Below are 23605 nucleotides of genomic sequence, written 5' to 3'. Positions count from 1 at the left end.
TTGATCTTGGGGTTGTGAGTTCAAGACCCATGTTGGCTGTAGAGATTACTAAAACAAACAAACTTGGAGAAAAAAATCACCTGGAGAGCTCTAAAAACTCCCCTAAAGATTCTGATTGAAGGGCAGCCTAGGCATCCAGATTTTTAAAGTTTCACAGGTGATTTTAATGCACAGCCATAGCTGTGGTTGAAGGCCATTGCAATAGTCTCCTTGCTCAGTTGTGGTCATTGAACCAACAGAGCCAGCCCCACCTAGAAGCTAGTTAGAAACGCCGAGTGAGTCTCAGGGAATCAGAATTGACATTACTAGATGAGCCCAGGTGGCCCAGGTGCACAGTGAAGTTTGAGAAGCACTGCCATGGAGAAAATTTGAGAAATACAGTTGAAGAGGGCAGATGACTTAACCAGATTTTCGCAGCCCCTGTGCTGGGCTAGGAATGAATTACAAGTGGGCAGTGGTGTTGCTTTCCCCTCAAGCCATTATGGATGTTTATACTTCTGATTGGCAGAAAGTCAGTCTTCTCTGGTTATCTATAATGTGTTCCATGAATATTCTTGAATTTTCTCTGAATGCCTTGAGGGGAAAAAAAGGCAGGGAATCACCAGTTGGTGTTGGGCTGTACTCTGTCAGTTGTGGGAGATCTCCTGAAGACTTTTAATCAAAGTATGTTTTGTGTACCTCGCTGTGTTCTAGGAAGATTATCCTGACAGAAGTATATAGAATGGACTGAGAGGGGGTTCTCTGGGGTAAGAGGACAGAGGACCGTTGCAATAATTCACATGCAGGTTGACAGAGGACAAGAGTAAAGAGCATGGTTATGCTTAAGAACTTGAACAATACTTCAGGACCTATGCCCAAATCTTCATGGTGAAGCTTGGAAGGAACTATAAAAGATTCTTTTGTACCTTTTTGGAGACACCTTGTAACTTTGTTTTGTTTCTCTCAAAGCTTCAGCAAAGTTTCTGATGATTAAAATCTACTTGGCATAAATAAGGTCATAAACATTCAGCCCTCACTCTGCAGGATCCCTAGTTCTTGGTGGGTGGGATCATCTGACTTGAGGGTTATCAGTGATTTCAAAGGAGAAAGGAAAACAATGATGGTCATCATTTGGTGAATAGGCAGTGAGGGAGAATGTCAGGAAATGGAGAGGTTAAAAGTCCAAGTATGAAAGGCTTGCTGTTGTTGAGGGACTCAGAACTATACATTTGAGTTTGGACAGTACTTTAGGGGAACCTGGATATTCCAGGAGATTATTTTGTTTGGGGAAAAAATGTTGAAATAATTGGTGCATTAAGCTGCTTATTCTTCAAGGCCAAGCTTACGTTGCTCCCTTCCATGAATTCTTCTCTTATCACACCCGTACATGGTTTGTTCTCTCTCCTGTTTCCTAAAATTCTTTTTAGTGAGTCAACAAGGACATTTTTTAGTCCTGATACTTGAAAAGTACTCTGGTATGCACTTACTTCCTAGTAACTCACTTACGGTTGATTTTATTTTTCTTATTTATGGATGTATATTTATGAATGTATCCTGTCCCTCTAAATAGAATATAATATTATTTATATGTATGTATGTATATATATATACATATTTATAAAAGATATGTATGTGTATATATATATATATATATATATATATATATATAAAATATATAAGGACATGGACCATGTCTAATTCTACTTTATCTTTCCTGGGAATTTGTGACTTTGTGAAACAACTTTTATCTGGGGTCTCATATTCGAATATTAATAATTTAAAACATTTTACCATAGACTTCTTCATTTTCCAAATTTTTGATGTTTCCTCGGGCGTGGGGGGAGGCTGAAGAGTTCTCAAAATACGTAAATGTATACTGTGCATTTTAAATTGTATTCTGTAGTTTAAAATTAAGCTAAAATAATACAATCAGATAAATGTTGGAATCTTTTTGTACTTTCAGTGATTCATTTCAGAGGAGGAGGTTTCAAAAAAATTATGGAGTAAATACCCTGTTTTCATAATCTTTTTTATATGGTACCTATTTTTCCTTAGTTGCTTTCTCATCTTGCCATTTGGGTTTCCTTTTCTTTTTTCTTTGTGTTTGGCAGTGATACCATTTGTTGTAGGAAGGTAACTCCTGGCTATGTTTGAAGTTAAGAGTGTCAGTAATCATCTGGTTGTGACCCACTAACATGCTTAAACAGTGTATTTTATAGGAAATATATTGGCTAAGTGCTTTAACAGTTTTATTTAGCTTCAAATCATGACATGCCATTTTCATATCTTTTCTTGGAATTTTCTTGCCCAAATTCAAAGGGCATAATTATATTTTGAAATTGGGAACACTGCAAAGTTGTGTCATCTAAATTTGGGGGGAAGGGGGAAATTATTCTAATTCTAGGCAGTCATGACATTTGACATTATGGGAAAAGAAGTGTGTATTACATATAGAAAACCAGCTAGAGCTTGACCAAGAAGAGTGAAACTATTATACCAAGATTAAATTTAAAAGAAAAAAAAAACAAGATAGGGAAAATCTTTTAAAATAATTCCTTAATGAATCAATCAGTAGTTTATATCCTTAAAGAATTTTTTATGGTATAATAATGAACATTTATAACAGAACAAAAATAACCCATTTCCTAACATTAGCCTCTCTGCCTACGGAGGTCATAAAACTTGTTAATGCAGATGAGGCTGCCTTCTGTTGTGTGATGCTAATAGGAAATGGATCATTGCAGTTTATGGGGCACTTAGCCATTTTGGTTCATGATAAATGACTGACTTCAAGTGACATTCCTTCACTGATTTCCCACTATTCATCACCTGAAAGAATGGAACCCAAACATGAAGTTGATTTTGAAGTTGTCAAGAGTTTCACTGTGGTATAAATCCATCATAAGCCAATGTTTTAATTAATTTAGGAAGAAATATTATGAATGAAGATGCTCATAAATGTTTTATGCTTCTATTTTCTTTGGTTCAAAAGCCAGATTTGTAAATCTATTTTATCTTGCTCTAACTTCTGTTGCCTCTTTCTCTTCCCTTCCCTGTTTCCAAACATTCTCCAGTTTTGAAAACTCCCTAGATTTTATCTTTGCAGTTGCTTTGATGTAATTATGTTGTTTTGTTCTATAAAATCAGTCCAAAATAAGCTGAAAGAGTGGAACATTTTTTCAACTGGTTTGTTCACCTACATGCCAGGCATTATACAAGACTGGTATGGAAATTTTCTTATATTGCTTGCTATTTTCTCTGTGTTCTTGCTGTTATCCTATTTTCTTCTTTTTCTCCTCTTCTTTTTTCTTGAAATACTACCCCCCACCCCCAACGAACGCCCTCCTTGAGTTGGGAGGAAGAAGACTGCTTATTTGAATAAAGTCACATTATCCTACAAGTAGGCTCTTGTTCTTAGAAAATTATTCTCTAGCTTATTTTAGGGAGACCCTGCTGGCACTGTAAGGGTTACAATATCTAGTCAGGTTAAATGTATGCCTAAGGATGTTTGAGTCTTTCCTGTGTCGTCTCCATGTTTGGAATGGAGAGCCTGTGTTTAATTCAGTACCGATGATGCCCTCCATGTTGCTGGCCTTTGGAGAGCGTTTGATATCTGACGGAATGCTATTTGGAAAGGAACATGTAAACGTTCTTACAGATCGTCCAAGAGTCACTTAGTATAATTGAGATAATTTGCCATTTATTTCATTCGTTCGTAAAGGAATTTTGACCTCCCTTATCTATGTGCATTGTTGGAGTGAGGGTGACCACAGGTTATTTTGTTTGCTTTGTAGAAGTTAACAGGAGGAAGCACATCCGTGGTAGCTTTACTTGAGGTGCTGGTATCCTGGAAGGGAAGCCTGCAAAACTCCCTCCAAGAGGCTGTCTTTTGATACAGACATTTTAGTTCCTAGCAGATTTCCCCTTAGAGCCTAGCTACCCCTTTTAGCAAATGGCTTCTGTTTATATATTGTTCACAAAGAACTTTAGGCTAATAAATTGAAAATGTTGGAGGTGTCTGAACCCTTTCATGTTCTAGAACCCCAGACACTGGTGAAATTTTAGGAGAGAGCCTAGAAGTGGTAGAACTGAAATATTAATTGGGTTTCCTATGATCAGTTTTCCAACTGAAGGCCTAGGAATGGCTCATGGGGCATAGTCTGCCTACATGGTCTTAGTTAAATCCTCTCAGTCTTTTTTATAGTTGGTTGTGATATCTGATTAGAAAAAACAATACATCTTCTTCTCAAGTTTGTTGAATGAGCAATCACTAATTTTGAATACTTATTCAGATTGGCTCAAACCAAGTACCAAATCTTTTTGTTTATTTTTTTGTTTTTAATATTTTATTTTTTGAGGGCGCCTGGGTGGCTTAATTAAGCTTCTGCCTCCGGCTCAGGTCATGATCTCATGTGCCTGGGATTGTCATGCCTCTCATGTGTTGGGTTCCCTGCTCAGTGAGGAGCCTGCTTCTCCTTCTCCCTCTGCCACGTCCCCTGCTTGTGTTCTCTCTCTCTCTCTCAAATAAATAAAATCTTTGAAAAATATTTTTTGAGAGAGAGAACATGAACAGGGGGAGGGGTAGAGAGACAAGCAGACATCCTGCTGAACAGGGAGGCCAACCTAGGGCTTCATCCCAGGACCTGAAATCATGACCTGAGTCAAAGGTAGATGCTTAACTGACTGAGCCACCCAGACACCTCCTACCAAATCTTTAAAATGGCCAGTTCACATATGCTACACTAATCTTTTAAGACTGTTGAAACATATCTATAATTTAATTTTTGGCCTGCTTTTGCATGTTATGTTCATTGGTGGCATAGAGCCTGGGGCTGGAAGGAAGCTGCTAAAGGGAGGAGAACAGAAAGAAGCTGCAAGAAGAGGCCTAGATGTCCTGTTGACCAGACACTTCTGTCAGCATTAAACACTTCATGACTCTGGTGCGCTAACGTGAGCACTGATAGCCTTTTACTTTCTTCCTTCTCTTTTCTTTTTCTTCTCTTAACCTTCTTTCATCCATCTGTGGGTGTAAATCTCTTGAAACTAAGGAAAAGCAGACTAAGATCTAAGTCGTACAAATTTTTCTGGGGGAGGAGGGTAGTAGATTGGAAGAAACACACCTGATCACTGAGAGAATGTCTTAGGAATGAATTGGGAGTGTTAGGCTTCTTGCAAAGAGGTGGGAGTTTTGTATTCACAGGGCTTTAATGATCACTTTCTTCCATTTATGTTTTGAAGCCTTTTGAATGCAACGTGTTCTTAAAGTCCTCACATAGACACCTTGAAGCTAAAACTTGAAGTGTTTACACATTGTGTTCTCCCCTCCACTACAGATATTGTCATGTATTAGACTTGCACAGAAACCACTAAATAATCCCTCAGATTAAATTAAAAGTAGAAGAAGGTTTCCAGTGGAAAATTACTCTTCCATGGGAGTTTTTTAATCCTGAAATTTATTGGAAACAAAAGGACTAAACTATTAAGCATAAATATGATATTTTTCAAGGGCTTTTTAATTGGTTTTGAAATTCTCACTGAAGAATAGCCTAGCTGTTAATGATTTTCTCTCTTCACTTACTGATTTGAAGGTGTGATGTTAGTTTTATCCTGTAGGCTGTTACTTTGCTTCTTTGCACTTCAAAAAGATCTAAGGTCACTGATTATGACTTTGCTACTTCCTGCCCTATTGTCCTTACAAAGCAGTTTTGTGGGTTTAGAACTTACTATAAAGAAACCAGCCCAAGTAAAAATTCTTGATATTTGCATGTCTATTAAATTCAACATCTTTGCTTTTCATTTCAACTTGTTTGATTGTACAGTTTATAAGGTGATACTGGGACTTAAGTGTTCCTCTTATGAGAGCTGAAATGCCTTTCACCTCACTTTGTTTTCATGACGATGAATTACGAAGCAGAGTAAGAGCCAGTCAACTAAGAAACTGTGGGGAAACAAGATGTTTACATGTCTATGAAACTCTGTTGACCTATAACACCCCCCCAAAAAAAAAACTGGGGCAGGGGGCATTACTAACACCTTTTATTCAGTTGCCCTCATGGAATTTGGTCTTCTTTTGATGTAGCAGTACTGATAGACCTTTCCTGCAGTTGTCATGCCACTTCATAGATATCATCTGTGAGTGACTATTGTGTTCAGGCCTGAGCTAGCAAACCAGTGCATCTGGTTCTGAATCAGTCAAGTATTTCAAATCTTCACTAGCTAAGCCTGTATTATTGTTTTCCTCATTTTGGTAATTCTCTGCAACAAGTAATTATCAGGCATGTGGTTTTTGATGGAGGAACATCAAACAAACAAGTTGAACAATGTTTTGGTTTTTGGTTTCATGATTATTACTTCATATCACTTTGTGTGTTTTCAGTACCTCAGTATATGAGGCACAATAGCCTATAGAGTAAATTTGAACGCAGAGTCCCCACCTCTCTTGAGTGTATGTTTTTAATAAAAATTTTTTAGATTAAAAGAAAGTATGTTTGACCTTTCTCCAGAACTCCAGATACATATATAACAACTATCTACTTTTATTTCCATTTGGATATCTAATAAGTATCTCAGATATTATATATACAAAATACAACTCTTGATTTTTTTTTTTAATAACCACTCTACCTGCCTTGTACCTGCTTTCTTCCATTTTTTTCCCTCTTCAGTTAATAACAATGCCTAGTTGTTCAAGTCAAAAACCTAGGAGTTTTTTTTTTTCTTTCCTTGAATATATTCTCCCTTTCAATCTACTGGCAGACATGTCTCCAGAATAGGTCCCCAGTCTGTACACTTCTTCCCACATGCATTTCCCCACCATAGTTCCAGTGACCATCATCTCTTACTTGAAGGACTATGATGGCCTTTTCCCTCCTACAGCCTCTATTCAGAGACAGTGATTTTTTTTTTAAAGATTTATTTATTTATTTGAGAGAGAGAGAGAAAGATGGGGGGAGGGCAGGGAGAGAGAGAGAGAGAGAGAGAGAGAATCCTCAAGCAAACTCCCCACTGATCATGGAACCTGACTCATGGCTCCAGCTGAAGACCCTGAGGTCACAACCTGAGCCAAAATCAAGAGTCAGTTGCCCAACCAACTGAGCTACCCAGGCACTCCCAAAGTGATCTTTTAAAGCAGAGATCAGGGGTGCCTGGGTGGCTCAATATGTTAAGCATCTGCCTTTGGCTCAGGTCAGATCCCAGTGTTCCAGGATCAAGCCCTGCATGGGGCTCCCTGCTGGGTGGGGAGTCTTCTTCTCCCTCTGCCCCTCACCTGCTCATGCTCTGGCTCTTGGTCTCTTTCTCAAATAAATAAATAAAATATTTTTTTGGAAAAAAAATTAAGCAGAGATCAGATCCTCTCCATCTGAAAACCCCATGGCAGCTTCTCATCACTCTAAAAAAAAAAAGAATCCAAATTCCTTACCTTGCAAGGCCCAGCATGGTCTGGCATCTGGTTACCTCTGCTGTCTTATCTCCTATCATTTTTCCTCTCACTTACTGACCTTCTTACTACTCCTCAAACATCCCCCAGCTTATTCCCACCTCAGGGCTTTTACCTCAGTTCTTCTCTGTCCTGCAATGCTCTTTCCCCAGATCTTCACATGACTGACTTCTTCCTACCGTTTGAGCTTTACCTAAAATGTCAGCTCTTCAGAGAGGCCTTCCTGAACATCTCATTTAAATTGTGTAGCTCTCTCCCCTGTTACTCTTCATCCCACTACCTATTTTATTTTATTCCTAGCAAAGATTACTATCTACAGTTCCTATTTATTTACCTATTTATTATAGTTCACCATCTCCCCTAGAATGTAAGCTCCAGGAGGACAAGAACCTTGTCTGTCTTGTTTCTTTCTTTCTTTCTTTTTTTTTTTTTTTAATTTCATTCACTTGACAGACAGATTACAAGTAGGCAGTGAGGCAGGCAGAGAGAGAGGAGGAAGCAGGCTCCCTGCTGAGCAGAGAGCCCGATACGGGGCTCTGGGCTCGATCCCAGGACCCTGAGATCACGACCCAAGCCAAAGGCAGAGGCTTGAACCCACTGAGCCACCCAGGCGCCCCTGTCTTGTTTCTTGATGTATCTCTAGTGCTTGTAACATTGTCTAATAGGTGCAGTAGGTGCTCAGTAAATATTTATGGTTGAATTAGTGAATAAGAATATTTAAGCCCATAAAGAATATAAGCTACTAAATCATTTTAGATTATATTTTAGTGAGAATATTCCTGTCAGATTTTCATGGTATTAAGTGGCCCAAAGGCAAGGGAATGACTTTCTCTTCTAGTTGTTCTATTAATCTGGGATAAAGCAGAGGAGGTACGCCTGGGTGTCTCAGTCCTTAGGCATCTGCCTTAGGCTCGGGTCATGATCCCAGGGTCCTGGGACTGAGCCCTGTGTGGGGGTTCCCTGCTTGGCAGGAAGCCTGCTTCTCCCTCTCCCAGTCCCTCCGCTTGTGTTCCCTCTCTCATTCTCTCTCTCTGTGTCAAATAAATAAATAAAATCTTAAAAAAAAAAAAAGGCAGAAAAGATTGACTATCACCGTCAGTTGGCTTTCTCTTGCAGTATCTGTGCATTTAAACTGGACATCATTTATCAGTTCTGCCTATCTTTTATTTGCAACTTGAGTGTTGTATGCTTGAACAACAGTACGAAGTGTACTCCTTGTAGATAAGAGTCTGAAATTGTGGCAAGTTCTCATTATATGAGAACAGCTTGCATTGAACAAGCAGAAGCCGTGCATATGTCTCTCTCAAGAAAGAAAATATCAAATTCTAGATTGAGCATGGTAAACAACAATTAATTTAATTGTACATGTTCTTAATATAAGGTGATTTTTCAGGAACTGATGAATACATAAATAACAGATACATATTTATTTTGCGAACGTAAATTTTTGCAAGTCAAGCAGACGATGTTGGACGTATGCCTATGATTAAGACGAGAGGAGAAAACAGGGAGATCTTTTTCTTTGCATTGCTGTATTTTGATAACAAGTGTCAACAGGCCACAGGCCAGAGACTCACAAAAATTAAAATATGGTAAAGATGTTTTGTTTCTGTTTCTTTTATTTCTGAAGCCCCATCAGAGTTCTTCTCAGCCTCTTCTTTCTAGTATTCCACTGCATTATTTTCTGTCCTTTCATGGATAATGTTTTCCTTTCCACTTTCTTAGGGAAAGTATCAGGCTTCACAGTTAAAAGCTTTTCTCGCTGACTTCCCTTTTAAATTTCCTGGTTCTCAACTGTTTGTGTTCTGCATGGAGTAATTTTTCCTTTAGGAGTTTCAGATACCTTTTCTTCCCTCCATCCCACTGACAAATCCCCAAATACTGAGTTGTGCTCTATTCTCTAACAAGAGGTGCTTTTCTTGTGTGGGGCAGTACAGTAATCCTTTGATCAATTCCTTCATGGGAAGAACTACCATTTTCCCCTCTAGCCAGGAGTCCAGAGTTGGTATATTTATGGCTGAACTTCAGGTCTGGCAGAATTAAGGTTCACAAGATTTCTGTAACTTTAGCTTAAATTTCCTTTTAACTGGGATTTGATTTTGACCCGGATGAAATCTTATTTTTAAATTAGTGTGGTAATCCTAACATCCAGATTTTAAACCATAATTAAAGAATACGAATTTAAAAGTGATTCTTTCTCATTGGATCATAAATTGATCATGAATTGGCATCTTAATGATTTCCAAACACTACCAGTGCAGAGATAGCAATCTCCTATTGTTAAGGATATCTTCCTTTTGCCTCTTCTGATCTGCTCTCCACCCTTCTCCACCCTCCCTCTTTCTACCCAGGAGGCTGCCTGTGAGGGCTACACAAGGGCTCCTGTGCCCTCTGACTTCCGCCAATGGCGGGGTCCCAGCAGGAGATTCAAGGGAGGGGCGCGAGTGAGGTCAGGCTAATTATTCTCCTGGCTCCCTCCTTGTGGGGTTGCCTTGGGCTGCCTGTGCCCCTCGACCTAAGGTCACGGTTTTTCACTCTAAGACTTTTCTCCTTTTGGGTTCCTGTAATCAATCCATCCTCTCATCTCTTTTTCTCTAGGAGTGGTAATAGTTCTGCTGCTACCAATCCCAAATTACAGCAGTATCCCTTGTCATTTGTTTACATGCATCCATAGCTTAGCAAATTGTCCCTTTCAAATAAGTCTCTGGAAATTATCCTAATTGGAATGCATCACTGGTTTCTTGTTGGAACCCTGTCTGATGCAAATCTTATCATATCCTAGATTTTGGATGTTATCCACTATTTTTAACAAAGTACATACTACATGGGGATCACCTGAGTAACCAATTGAGCAGACACAAAACAGAAGGTCACTGCCTTTTGGGGATCTATCATGTGAGATAGACAAGCTTCTCCTTTACTTTATTCAGTATTCAGTCAACATTTATCGAACAGCTGCTTAAACCAAACATGGTGTATGAATCTGAGGCAAATATAAAGCACTATTTGGTCCTTGCCATTGTATATCTCCATTTTAACTGTGTATTTATAGTTAAATATTTGATAAGAAAGTAGAAAATCACCAGCCTGTCTGGTTGTGCCTGATGCCTGGTCCTGACCTATTTTCAGTTCCCAATGCTTAGTTCTGTAGTGACCTCTGGGATTTTCAAGCATGACTATTTCCTGGGCCCATAACAGGACCCCTTTTGTACCTTCGTTTCTCTGCATGGGATCTTATAAAGTGTCAAGGAAATGCTTCTGGACTGACAGAAGATTTCAGTTGAGTACAAGTCTTTAAGTTAGTATTGGGTAAAACATATTCAGTTGGGAGTATTTCAGAAGAAGGGGCATATGGTTGAATAGACTTGGGCAATTGTCTTTAAAAAGCTTCTGACCGTAGGACATCTTTTAAGATTGGTGACTATATTTTGGGAAAACCTGCTTTGCATAGTTGAGTTGTCTCCACTAGAACCTTGGGCTATATTAACTTTTCCTTCCATGGCTCTCAATGCCTGATAACCCAGAAGAACTGTGAGGGTCAGAAAACACAGAATTTGGCAGGTCAAGAAGGATGTGGCACTCCTATCCTATGCTGAGGAAGAATGCATGTGAGTGACCCTGTCCAGTTAGTAAGGCCTCGTGGTCATCTTTAACATCATCACAAGATGATGTTCTGACAGCCCCACACTTCATGGTCCTAACAGGAGACATCAGCAATTACATGACAGCCACAATTCTAACTTTTATTTCCAGGGATGGGGCAGGGGGTTTGTACCTTATGATGACCTAGTTTGAGAGTTCCAGGTGCCATGGGGCAGCCAGAAGGAAACTCACTACTTTACAAAGGACTGGGACTTGCTAGGAAAAGGTTGTAATAAACTGTGCAAGGGTTTTGTGGAAATCTTTTATTCTCTGGCCTCCTTTCTTTATTCTGTCTTCTGTTCCAAGTGTATCTCAACTTTTTTTTTTCCTTGACTTCTCTCGCTCCTTATCTGTAGGTGAGCAAAACACAATCAGTAGTTGAATGGTCTCAACCAGAGTCTGGGAATGTCTAGAGACCTTTTTGGTTGTCACATCTGGAAGAGTGCTAATGGCGTCAGTGGGTAGAGGTCAGGGATGCTACTAAACAGCCTACTATGTACAGGACAGCCCCCATATTGAAGACTTATCTGGCCTAAAACATTCATGGTTCTAACCATTCATGGTTGAGAAATGCTAATCTAGATGCTGATATGTTCAGTAGAACTTTCTGTGATGATGGAAATGCTCTATACAGTATTCATTACTTTTTTGTGGCTACTGAGAACTTGATACATGACTAGTATAACTGAGGAACTGAATTTTTAATTTAATTTAAATAACAGCACAATACCTAGAGGTTAGCTTAGACAGTGCAAATCTAGAAAAAGGGTCTGTTGTCTGAATATGCTGGCTTACAAATGATGGGCAGAAAAGGGTGGTACCTGAAAGTAGGAGGGTCAGTGAGGGAATTTAGGGGAAGCTGCAAGGAGAGTGTCTTCCAAGAAGCCCTGAATCTGAAGGCAGTGTTGATCTCCTGCAGATAAGACAGAAGGTATGGAAGGACCCCATCATCAGGAAGTTTATTTGAGCCCAAAAAGCCATGTGGTGCCTTGTTTTGAAAGATTAAGTCCCATATTTTTTTAAAGATTTTTAAAATTTATTTGACAGGGAGAGAGAGATCACAAGTAGGCAGAGAGGCAGGCAGAGAGACGGGAGAGAAGCAGGCTCCCTGCTGAGCAGAGAGCCTGATGTGGGGCTCAATTCCAGGACCCTGAGATCATGACCTGAGCTGAAGGCAGAAGCTTAACCCACTGAGCCACCCAGGCGCCCCTTAAGCCCCATATTTATTTCAGAATGGACAGAGAGTTGGATAAACTGTCCAGGAAGAAGAAGCTTAAGTTAGTGCATTAAAAGGAATGATATAGAGAGAATAGAAGATGGTGGGTAAAGTAAAATAATGAAGAAAGAGGATAAAGAGACATGGAAGGAGAAAAGGTAACCCATGCTTGGAGTGGCCCAGGTAGGCGAAAGGAAAAAATGTGGCCCAGGTAGGCGAAGGGCAGCTTCGTGGAGGAAAATTAGTTAACATCTTTCCTTTTCCTCTTCCTCTCCTCCATTTAGCGTCACTAAATTTTTCTTCTTCTCCTTCTCCTCCTCCTCCTTGTTCTCCTTCTCCTCCCTCTTCCCCTATAGCCAGGTGTATCACTCAGGGTCCAATAGGAAACACATGCCATACTCAAATTGGGGTGGTTTGAGTTCATAAAGTAACTAGTTGTGCAGATGTAGACAGGATGTAGAGCAGCCCATGGGTAGAACAGGACCTCAGGCTGGTCACAAAGGTGACCACTCTAGACCCCGGGTGCTAGTGGAGGGGCCACAACTATGACCCGGGATTGTGGAGGACTGAGGATAGGCCTATCTGGCAGGAGCTGCAGCCTTTGATGGAGGTTTTAGGCAGTGGCAGGAGATCAACTGGTAGGAAAATACTCTGACTTCACTGTTCCCCTTCCTTATAATCTCCCTCCCTCCAGGGCTCCCTTAGGTGAACCCTACCAGAAACCAGAGCACAGGGCGCCTGGGTGGCTCAGTGGGTTAAGCCGCTGCCTTCGGCTGGGGTCATGATCTCAGGGCCCTGGGATCGAGTCCCGCATCAGGCTCTCTGCTCAGCAGGGAGCCTGCTCCCTCCTCTCTCTCTGCCTGCCTCCCTGTCTACTTGTGATCTCTCTGTCAAATAAATAAATAAAATCTTAAAAAAAAAAAAAAAAAGAAACCAGAGCACAGATAACCTCAGTGGATGTGGTGCATACAGGTCAGCCTCCCAGCATAGAGCAGGACAGAGATGTGTATAGATGCTATGAAAGGAACGAAAAGGAGATTTCCAGCACACTTTGCCTGCTCCCATTTTTCAAACTTCTTCCCTTCTTGCTGGCCCTACAGGTTACTGTTTTCTCCCATTGTTATTAGTCTTCTCTTGTTAGCCTGTCTGTCCTTTACAGGCAAAACTATTTTAACTCCAGCAAGAACATATGTAACACTGGTATTATAACTCTTTGGAATGATTTCTCAGTATCTCTGCTCTGCCTGCCTAGTGGCCGAGACTCAGACTCTCTCACATACCAAAGCCTTGCTTCTTCTGCTCATTTTGAGGCCAATATTTCTGTGCTAGAAACAGCCCTGCACCAGTACCCTATGATGGAATGAATGACGAATGGCCACACATCAGTCACCAAAAGAACTTTCCAGAAGTGTTATGTGATACTTACCTACCAGCAGGTGGCATTAGGAGTCATAAAGATATTGAATGATGTTGGTTTTCAAATCACTGAGAACTTGAAGTTCTTGACAAAAGAAAAAGGTGAGGGGTGCCTGGGTGGCTCTGTTGATTAGGCCTCTACTTTTGGCTCAGAGTCCACATCAGGCTTCCTGCTCAGCAGGGAGTCTGCTTCTCTGTCTACCTCTTGTGATCTCTCTCACTCTCTCAAATAAATAGATAAATAAAATCTTTAAAAAGAGAGAGAGCTAGAGAGAGAGAAAGGTGATCTAACTTTCTAAGGCAGAAATAAGGAGACCAAAACTAGGTGGGAAATGGACAGGAGAGACACAAGTGATGTTTCAGAGATGGAAAGTATATGTTCTGGGCACCGAGTTAGACATGGGAGCAATGAGGAAGATGTGAAAGGTAGGAATCATTTCAGTGGTCGAAATCTGAGTAATTGAGATAACTACTGTGTCTTCAGCTAAGGAAAAGAGAATGAGGAGCAGATTAGCTTGGGAAGTTGTCTAGGGCATGTTGAACTTGAAGTGGTGGCAAGGCAGTATATGGCGATGTCATAGGAACATTTAAAGATGTATGTCTAAATCAAAAGAGAGTGACTGAAAATAGAGAAACAAAGAAGAGGTGTTTAAGGTTATCGAAATAGGTAAGATCCCTGAAGGACAGAGGATTTAGACTTCTCAAACTTGGGATCATCATAGGAATCACCCCCTAGATATTAAAAAGCTCTACCCTCTCCAGAGACTTGTAATTCAGTAAGGTTGGGGTGATGCAGTTGTCTCAGGGATATTCTTTATAAATAAGCACTCCAAATAATTAGGATGCACTTTGAGAAGCACTATATTTTGTCAGACAGAAGTTTCATAGATCAAATCACGAGAATCACTGGTCTTCTATCAGGCCAGAGGGAAAATGTGAGGAATAAAGAGTAAGAACTAGATAAGTAGAAGGAGGTTCTGTGCTGTGCCATGTTAGCCAAGCCAAAGGTAGGCAGAGTTAGTGTATGAAGAGAGAAGTGAGGGTGTAGAAGGAGTATCAAGAATGTACCAATTAACAGTGTTAAGAGAGAGGTTCCCAATTTTTCTGGTCTTAGGAACTTTTCATATTCTTAAACATTATTGAGAATCCCAAAGAATTTTTTAAAATTTAATTTAATTTTTTATTAACATATAATGTATTATTTGTTTCAGGGGTACAGCTCTGTGAGTCATCAGTCTTACACAATTCACAGCACTCACCACAGCACATACCCTTCCCAATGTCTATCACCCAGACACCCTATCCCTCCCTCCCCCTCCCTTCCAGCAGTCCTCAGTTTGTTTCCTGAGATTAAGAGTCTCTTACAGTTTGTCTTCCTCCCCAGTCCCACCTTATTTCATTTTTCCCTCCCTCCTCCCTATGACCACCCGCCCTGCCTCTCAAATTCCTCATATCAGAGAGATCATAGGATAATTGTCTTTCTCTGATTGACTTATTTCACTTAGCATAATACCCTCTAGTTCCATCCGTGTTGTTGCAAATGGCTAGTTTTTTTGATGGCTGCATAATATTCCATTACATATATGTACCACATCTTCTTTAACCATTCATCTGTTGATAGACATCTAGGCTTTTTCCATAGTTTGGGCTATTGTGGACATTCCTGCTATAAACATTCGGGTGCCCCTTCAGGTCACTATATTTATATCTTTAGGGTAAATACCCAGTAGTGTGATTGTTAGGTCATAGGGTAGCTCAATTTTCAGCTTTTTGAGGAACCTCCATACTGTTTTCCAGAGTGGCTGCACCAACTTGCATTCCCACCAATGTAGGAGGGTTCCCCTTTCTCTGCATCCTCACCAACACCTGTCTTTTGATTGGTTTATTTTAGCCATTCTGACTGGCGTGAGATGGTATCTCACTGTGGTTTTGATTTGTATTTTCCAGATGGTGAGTGATGTTGAATACTTTTTCATGTGTCTGTTGGCCATTTGGATGTCTTCTTTGCAGAAATGTCTGTTCATGTCTTCTGCCCATTTCTTGATTGGATTCTTTGTTCTTTGGGTGTTGAATTTGCTAAGTTCTTTATAGATTTTGGATACTAGCCGTTTATCTGATATGTCATTTGCAAATATCTTCTTCCATTCTGTTGGTTGTCTTTTGGTTTTTTGACTGTTTTTTTGTTTGTTTGTTTGTTTGTTTGTTTTTACTGTTTTTTGACTGCTGTGCAAAACTTTTGATCTTAATGAAGTCCCAATAGTTCATTTTTGCCTTTGCTTCCCTTGCCTTTGGCGATGTTTCTAGGAAGAAGTTGCTGCAGTTGAGGTCGAAGAGGTTGCTGCCTGTGTTCTCCTCAAGGATTTTGGTGGATTCTTGTCTCATGTTGAGGCCTTTCATCCTTTTTGAGTTTATTTTTGTATGTGGTGTAAAGAAATGGTCCAGTTTCATTCTTCTGCATGTGGCTGCCCAATCTTCCCAATACCATTTGTTGAAGAGACTGTCTTTTTTCCATGGGGCATTCTTTCCTGCTTTGTCAAATATTAGTTGACCATAGAGTTGAGGATCTGTTTCTGGGCTCTCTATTCTGTTCCATTGGTCTATGTGTCTGTTTTTGTGCCACTGCCATACTGTCTTGATGATGACAGCTCTGTAATAGTGCTTGAAGTCTGGAATTGTGATGCTGCCAACTTTGGTTTTCTTTTTCAACATTCCTCTGGCTATTCAGTGTCTTTTCTGGTTCCATATAAATTTTAGGATTATTTGTTCCATTTCTTTGAAAAAAGCTGATGGTATTTTGATAGGATTGCATTAAAGGGGTAGGTAGCATAGACATTTTCACAATATTTGTTCTTCCAATCCATGAGTATGGAATGTCTTTTGACTTCTTTTTGTCTTCCTCAATTTCTTTCCTGAATACTTTATATTTTCTGAGTACAGATTCTTTGATTCTTTGGTTAGATTTATGAGGATCCCAAAGAATTTTTAAGTGAGTTATATCCAGTAGTGTGCTAGTAAAGCATTTCTCCAAAACAAAAGCCCTGATTTATGGGTTTGCCAATTTCTGTGGTGTAAACTACCAGCACGGACTATTTCAGGCAGTGGACTATTTCAGCTCTCTGGGAACTGGCAGAAGCCAGCTGTAATAAACCACTGTTTATCTATTGATATTTGCCATAATGATATCTGAAACTAAGAATAATTTTTAATTTTTATTTAAATTCTAGGTAGTAATATTGGTTTCAGGAGTAGAAGTGCCCTCCTTAATACCCATCCCCCATCTAGCCCATCCTCGACCTACCTCCCCTCCATCAACCCTCAAAAACTAAGATTTGAAACTTCTTATTTCATTTGAAAATAACAGTAATCATTTATTATATGTTAATATAAGTAACATAATTTTATGAAAAAGAACTCTTCCAAAATAAGAAATTTAATGACAGGAAAATCATTTTACATTGTTTACAAATAGATAACAACTGGGTTCCCACATCTGCTTTTGCATCCATCTGTTGCATTATCACATGTCATGCTGCCTCTGGAAAACTCCATTGTATACAGGAGAAAATGAGTAAAAAAGATATATTCCATCTCAGTATTATTGTGAAACGGTTTTGATCTTACAGACACCCTAAAAGGACTACAGATACCACCAGGGATGCCTATATCATTCTTGGAGTACTACTGCTCTATTGGAGTGAGCCCCCCAATTTTACTGATTCCATAGAATATTAATAATAGCTTGAGTAATTATTACCCACTCTTTTGATATGTTATGTACATTGTAAAAAGTACACATAATGCAAATTTTAAGCTTAAGATTAAAAACATCAATAAAAGTACCCCAAGTATTGTCTTGCATAGCATACATCTTGTTAGACCCATTGTTGTAGAGGATGAATATGAACATAAGGCTCCTGGGTTGGGTAAGTAGAGGGTGAGCCTGTATAGTCAAATTCTGAGAAAGCAACATCCATAAATTAGTGAATATATAAGTAATGTTTACAAGGTGTGGAAGGTGAAAAAGTGGAGATAAAATGCTCTGGATGCTTGGGTGAGGGACAGAAGGACAATAATTGATTTCCTTGGTTAGGCAAGGGCAATATGGAAGAAACATTTGAAACCCTTGAAAATAATGGCATAATCAAGACGCTTTAAAAAACCAGTTAACAGGGTACCTGGGTGGCTCAGGGTTAAGCCTCTGCCTTTGGCTCAGGTCATGATCTCAGGGTCCTGGGATCAAGCCCCACATCAGGCTCTCTGCTATATGGGGAGCCTGCTTCCCCGCCCCTCCTGCCTGCCTCTCTGTCTACTTGTGATCTCTCTCTCTGTAAAATAAATAAATAACATCTTTTTTAAAAAAGCCAATTAACAATGCAAGCATGAGTTATCTTTGATTTCTCTCACAAAAGCAAAATAAACAAAGCGAAGTCCTTGGCACATACTTCGGAGATATTCTGAGGACTGTTCTCATAACAGGATCAGGCAATACAAATAGTTGATAGTTGCATAAAGCTTTGTTTATTTTGAGTAGGTCAGAACAAGTCATTCTAATGGCTTTGAGTTGGCATGAACAGGCAGGACTGGCCTCTCCTCTTGCAAATTGTTACTCCTCTTCACACATGGACACATTTCTGTAAATGAGCCATTGGAGATAATTAGCTCTGACTAAATGCCCATAACTGTTATGCCCATTATGAGCTGACTTGTGTTACCTCCTTTATCTGTGAAGGAGCCCAGAAAAGTGAGTGGTATTATCAACATTTTGCAGAGGATGAGGCTCTGAGCAGTGGAGAAATTTACACAAGTTTGCCCAGCTCATAAGAGGCAGAGGAGGAGCACAAATCCACAAAGAATCGTCTCTTTTACCCCAATGATAGAGGATAGCCGTACCAGTAATGATCCAAGACCACAGAGTAATCAAGACCTTTGCTTTTGGTTTGTAGTTTTCTAATGTAATTTCATAAGAGGTTAATTGTGCCAAGAAGAAGTGAGAAGGTATCTGGCTTGTAAATAAACTCTCCTCCCTTTTATCTTTCCACTAAAATGCCAAAAAAATCCCTCAAACTTGGATTCAAACCACATTCCTTAGAGTCCTCTGAAATAGTTGGCTCAGGTTTATGTCCTCTCCCAAAGCCAATTACTCTGTTATTGTTCTATCTTTATGAAGAGTAAAGCAATAGTAATGACTTGTTTTGCTACTCACATGTAGGCTTTTCTCATATACAGGATTTAAAAAAAAATATTTATTTATTTATTTATTTATTTGACAGAGAGAGAGAGAGAGAAAGAGAGCGAGCACACGAGCAGGGGGAGTGGCAGAGGGAGAGGAAGAAGCTCCTGATGCTGGGCTCAATCCCAGGGTCCTGAGATCATGACCTGAGCCGAGGGTAGATGCTCAACTGACTGAGCCACCTAGACACTCCTCATAAATAGGAATTTTAATTTTTAGGTGAGCAAAGGGCCATTTATCAATCTCTTGCTCATCCTGGTGTCAAAAAGTGGGCAGTTCATTTTCCTGACTGGCTTAAGCAGAAACATCAAGGAAATTTCTTGAGGGATTACTTGATACATAGGAATCATTTGTTTTGCCTGCTCTTCCTACGTCTGCCCTCAGTGATTTTTCACCAAGGGAGCCTAATTATTGCGGTTCAGTCTCTAAGCTGCTTTAGTAAAGGAAGATTGGAACGATCCTGTTCCTTTTGTGAAAACCTGAACACACATTTGGAAAACCAAGAATCTCTTTGAGGTCCAAAACAAAGCATTATTCTCCCAAGAACCTGGCAAAAGGACTCCTTGACATATAGTAGGCACATGTATCAACTCCTCGAAGACAAAAATTATTAATTTTCATTCTGTGAGCTCTCAGCACCTGATCCAAGGTCTGTTGGGCACGGAGTAGGTGCCTGAGAAGCAGAGAAGGCATGAGCTGCTTGATCGAATGTCCGCAGCAATACCATAGCAAACCCGCCGAGACCAGGGCATCTGATTTGTGAAATGGGGGAGAACCTACTGTAATTTTATGATTATTCAGTAGCTAATTTCCTGTTTCATGGTTTGTATTCTGTGATAATTGCAGATCAAAACTGGCAAACTTATTCTCCAAAGGGCCAGATAGTAAAGATTTCAGGAGTTGTGGGCCAGCCATAGGTGGTCTCTGTTGCAAAGACTCCACACTCCCACTGTTGTCTGAAAGCAGATGTACACAATATGGAAATGAATGAGCATGGCTGTGTTCTAGTGAAACTTTATTTGCAAAAATATGCAGTAGGTTGGGATTGGCCTAAGGGCCATGGTTTGCCTGTTCCTGATTTTAGGGATTGAAAGTTAATGGATTTTTAAAAGCATATCAAAAATTACTTAGTGGGTGTTAACTGGAGTTAATGTGGTGATCATTTTGCAATATATGCAAATATTGAATCATTATGTAAAATACCTGAAACTAATATAATATTATATATCATTTATACCTCAATTTAAAAAAAAGATATTTTGTGAGTCAGCTTCCTGTCTTGAAACAAAATGACCATATATAAAAGTCATTAAAAGGAGACATGGCCTCTGTAATCATTAATATAAGCCAATGGATTTGGCATGTAGGTAGAGGTAGAGAGCTAGGGGTTGCTTTCAGTGAGATCTCCCATTAATCAGCCATTAGTTTAAGACTTTGGTTGTGAAGAGTCTATATTCTTTGGCTCACTGGTTTTTCTTCCCAGAGTATATCGTAAGAAGTAATTAGCAAGTATGGTAAATATTTATGTATAGATGTTTAACATATATCATTTAAAAATTTATAGGAACCATTTAAGTGTTCAATATTAGAAGAATATTATGATATTGCATGCAAAAATATGCACATTACTAGCTTCTTTCCATATTTTGGCTGCCCAGGGCAAGAGGACAAATAGAGGCTTACTTACATAACATGTCTAAATATTTTAAAGTTTTAAATCAAGTAAGAAACTCATAGAGTATGTGTCATCCTCTGGCTTTGACAATGGCCTAGAAGGCCATATTTTAATTTCGAAGTCTCAGATTCTTTGGAATCCCATCCTGGAATATGATGGCATGGGAAGAGCCAGCCTCTTACTCCTTCTAGCTCTGTTTCAGCCTCATCAAGAGGAGTCTTACACATGCTTTTGAGGGCACTCAATTCTCTCACACCCAAAATCCATCAACACCCTTGCATCACTTGGCCATTCCTGGGTCTGGCGTGTACAGTGCTGTGCTCTTGGCCCTCAGGGAATAAGACTGGAGAAGGAAGGTCTCAGCGGGGCCATTTGGTCATGGAATTCCAGGATTCTGAGTATCTAGAGAATGTTCTAGAAGGATGACACAGACTCTGTGTGGATACATTCTTCTTTCCCTATGGACCCCCATTCTCATGGCAAGGGGTATAGCGAAATGAGGGCCTGAGCAGGGCTGCTGGAAAACCGTGGGTCCTGGGCAACCTGGTATAAGGGCAGTGCTGCCCATTATAATGTTAAATAAAAGGTTTTAATAACATGAGAAATGTTTTCATTATGATTTTATGTGAAAGAGGTTTAATAGTGAATATTTGGACTAATCTCAATTATGTAGAGAAAATGTATACAAAAAGAACTAGAAGGGAAAACAGAACTAGAAAGGAACATGCTGGAACGTTAAATGTAATTGTCTCTGAGTGCTGAGTTGGGGGTGATTTTTTTTTAAGGTATTGAACTTTCTCTCTGTTTGCTTGCCTTATTTCCTATGAAGAGCATGTATTGCAGTGATAATCAAGAGAAAATGACTTACAAATTCTCCTAATATTTTGACCTACACTCTGAATAAATGCAGGAGAGTATTATGGTAATTGGTTTTCTTTGTCACAGGTTTGAGGAAGCTGGAAAAGCTCATTTTTCTTTCTCCTTTGACCTTTAAAATAGCATTTATTGCCTTTCTTCAGTTTGGATCTCATCCTGACTTTTTACTAGCTGTGTAACATTAGGGAAGTCTTTCACCTTCTCTAAAACTCAAGTTCCTTTTTTGGAAAATGGAGATAGTGATGGTTATATCATAAGATGTTTGTGGGGAGTCATGCTACTAGCATATGAGGAAGACGTGGGGTGCAGGAGGACACTGGTGCTGCTTTGCTATCCCTACCATCCCCCATTCTATGATGTGTGAGCTAGGGATAGAGCAGAAATAGAAGCTCTCTCAGGACATTTGCAGATTAACAGGAAAGATAACACATAAAGCTTGTAATGATCAGCTAGAGAAGTCTAGTAAGTACAAAGAGTGAAATAAAAGTGGTTGTGACTAGTGGTGGCGGAGCCCATTGACAGTTCACTTTTTCTGGGTCTGTTGAGAATTTCACCAAGAAAAAAAAATAATAATGTTTATACATCTGTGTTAAGATAACTTAAACCAGATTTAAACCCAGAATTCCCTAGAGACTATCCATGATCTTAGATACCTTTGTTAACTCGGTAGAAAGGCACACAAAATAGAGACATCTCTTCAAAATTCATTTGGAGCCTGGATGGAGAACGCAGTTATTAATTTTACTGTAGAAAGAGTTCCTACCTATAGTCTGCTTATTGCAATAAACCAGGGAAACACATTTATGACAAGCAAAAAACAAATCTACCTCTTTTAGGACTTGTGTTATTGAAGGCAACACCAAAACTAGGGCATGAACAATTTCGTTTTGTTCCAGTCTTTAAGTGATTGAAGAGAGGTCTGGCTCAAATTATAGAAGATCAGGAAAGGTGCAATATTATGTTTAGAACACTGTTAAGGTTACAGCTGAAATTTGTCTCCCAGATCTTTTTGTCTCTGACAAATAGCAGTGATCATTTTGATGGTGGCTGAAGAGATGAAATATTAATGAATGGAACACCAGGCACTGAGATTCTATTCCTGCTTTGTCCACAGGCTTTTGGGCTCTTGGGACTTTCGGAGCTTGCTCTATCCCATGTTTACGGGCAGTCACAACCACCTCTTGTTATTGGGATCTTGTGAAAGTAAGTAATGTTTCCAGAACTTGTTTTAAGTTGTTGAAAAGAGGGCACCTATGGAAATACAGTTATACTGTCCTTATTGTTACCATCACTTATTATGAATGACTTTTTAAAAATTGCTCTTATTACTGTTTCTTAGCAACAAGATTTAAGTTTGTTGAAATAGGCACCTTCTTTCCTAATACATTTTAAAATTCTCCCATCCCAAGTTATATAACATTTAAAAAACAATTGCAAATTCATTATACAATAATTTTGTAATAGTAAAACAAGCATCAGTTTATGGAATGTACTTTGTGGGACCAAGGGCTATGATCCCATATTCCTACTCCACTGAAAAGCCCTGCACAGACCTGAAGGCAGTTGAGGCCTGACTTTTTATATCTGAGTATCTTTGTTTAAAGATCTAGCTCTGCTGATCTATCTCCTCATATTAAATTATGTCTCCCAAATTAGTGTAAGAGTTAAATGAGATGATACTCGTGAAAACAACCATTTCAGAACTTAGTATGTAGTAAGTACTCAACAAATGTCTAGAGAATCTAAATCTGTTTGATCAGACCACAGTAAAAGAAGAAAGTTAAGGGTAAAACAACAAATAATATTGGACTAGTCCTTAAACTCAAATAAAAACTCCGTGGTCCATAGGGGGACTTGTGGTTTTTTTGCTTTTGTTTTCTCCCAAGATCTAGACAGCTAATGACCTTAGAAACTCTCCCTATCCTTTCTACATTCTTTTAATTGTGTGCCTCTTAAAAGCTGGTCCAGATTTTTCCAACAAACTAGTGTGACCTTGACTATAAGACACATGTCTATGGGTAAAAGCCAGTTATAATCAGTCTCCATCTTCCAACAATTTCTAAATTTTCTAAAATTAAGAAAACTCAAAATAATGTAAATCTAATGCACATGAAACTCAGATACTTTTTTTGA

At 39.4% G+C, this 23605-nt stretch overlaps 1 protein-coding gene across 4 annotated transcripts in view; it reads left to right on the top strand.

Moving 5' to 3' along the window:
* Positions 1–23605, top strand: part of GREB1L (GREB1 like retinoic acid receptor coactivator) — a 269159-nt gene that overhangs the window by 52209 nt on the left and 193345 nt on the right. For 3 of the 4 annotated variants that reach the window (XM_032859794.1, XM_032859789.1, XM_032859795.1), the window contains exon 2: positions 22587–22675. The exons of the other annotated variant lie outside the window; for it this stretch is intronic. The gene's annotated coding sequence lies outside the window, so the exon portion shown is untranslated. The remainder of the gene's footprint in view (positions 1–22586; positions 22676–23605) is intronic. 4 annotated transcript variants of the gene reach the window in all.

Source organism: Lontra canadensis, unplaced genomic scaffold (assembly GCF_010015895.1).
Source record: "Lontra canadensis isolate GAN:19392208 unplaced genomic scaffold, GSC_riverotter_1.0 scaffold17, whole genome shotgun sequence".
Classification (NCBI taxonomy): Eukaryota; Metazoa; Chordata; class Mammalia; order Carnivora; family Mustelidae; genus Lontra; species Lontra canadensis.
This window is presented reverse-complemented; position numbering and strand designations above follow the sequence as displayed.